The 1,602-nt window shown below is 31.3% G+C and overlaps 1 non-coding gene across 1 annotated transcript; it reads right to left on the bottom strand.

Annotated features, from left to right (window-relative positions):
- Nucleotides 1-700: 700 nt before the first annotated feature.
- LOC128037423 (U2 spliceosomal RNA) lies at nucleotides 701-897 on the bottom strand. Its single transcript, XR_008193381.1, has one exon. It is a non-coding gene; the product is annotated as a U2 spliceosomal RNA (small nuclear RNA).
- Nucleotides 898-1,602: the final 705 nt, after the last annotated feature.

The following is a 1,602-nucleotide window of genomic DNA, read 5'->3' on the forward strand; positions in this document are numbered from 1 at the left end:
AATTAAATTTTATAAATAATCAATATTTATTGCTTAAAATATTTACAATTTATATTTCTTATATTAAAATATTAACAAGTTATAATAATTTGTTTATATTATTACTAAAATATAATAATATTAACTAATTTAAATATTATTTAAATGCATATTTGTTACTTGATAATAACATGTCTAAAATGGACATTTTATTTCTCAAAAGTACTTTTTGACAGTAATGCTAAACACTCAAATTTTAAACCAAACTTTTCAAAAGCACCTCTTAAAAGCACATTTCCACAGCACTTTTCAAAAGCAATGAAGAACTGGCCCTAAAAGTACTTTTGAAAAGTCACTCATTCCAACTAAAAGTTATTTGTTTAGCAAAATTTTTCTTTTAAAAGTACCTTTTTTAATCATTGTTAAACACAACCTAAGAATCTATCTCATATTATTTTTTACTAAGGGGGTTTTGAGGATATTACATAGTAAGTCAAAAATTAAAATCAAATAGCATCTAACAATTAACTTAGGAGGGCAAACAGTAACTAAGGATGCTGCTGAAAATAATGAGAAATTATAGCCCTATGGTTTGGACTAAACCTCAAGCACATTAACCCTTGAAATATTAGTGTCTTTAAAAAGATTTACACCTCAATTATTAATACAATCCGAATAAGAAGCTACCGTCTATTGGTTCAAAAGGTTAAAACTACAATCGAAGGGGTGTGCCAGAACAATGCAGTAGTGCAAAACAAAGACGACACTCGAGAACCCCAATAGCAAGCTATTGTCAATGAGCTCTCCCCCTAAAAATATTGATTTAATATCATGTGGATCAATGATCCACGTATCAGATATTAAACTGATAAGAACAGATACTACACTTGATCTTAGCCAAAAGGCCGAGAAAGGTATGACCTTGGACTCGTCTTGATATTTCTTTTATAATGCATCTCTGCATTAGCCTTGGCTTGCGCTGTCGTTATGGGATTCTGATTATGTCAGAAGGAACTTTTAGTTTGCCATGGACAAAATTAGTATAATTTTTCCTGCACAGCACATTGCGTGTTGGAGAATTTGCACATGAAAATTTTTGGATATTATAACGCTAGTCCTCTTATTGTAGCTTAATATTGGTCAAAAGACGAAAATGATAACACCCTAAACCCAACCTAAACATTATGACCAATTTTAGAGAGTTACAATAAACATTTTTAAAAAGTCCGACTTGTATTACTTAAAGTTCAAACAATTTAAAGTCATTTAATTAAATAAAAGCAAACCATGTAAATCCAATCTTTAGAACAACAATCCGAAAAGTTAGTACTAATAAGTCTAGATAAACTAGTAAAATAATCAATTTGAAAGTGATTGAATTCCTGCTACGTCGACCCGCCTAAGTCTGAAAGTTACCTGAAATTCAAATAAGACAAAATGAGCAATAAGCTCACTGTGTAACATATATAACCTTATTGAAGCTGTGTAGAGGATCGTTTCCTCCCGAGTGCAATTGAGGTCACTTACTCGTTACCCTAGGCCATGAGACTCATGATGACCCATTGACTTCGTCCAGGTTTATATGCCGCAGCCCGTACAGGGATGTTTAAATGTTGTGATATT

The sequence above is a fragment of the Gossypium raimondii genome, unplaced genomic scaffold (genome assembly GCF_025698545.1).
Source record: "Gossypium raimondii isolate GPD5lz unplaced genomic scaffold, ASM2569854v1 Contig00257, whole genome shotgun sequence".
Lineage (NCBI taxonomy): Eukaryota > Viridiplantae > Streptophyta > Magnoliopsida > Malvales > Malvaceae > Gossypium > Gossypium raimondii.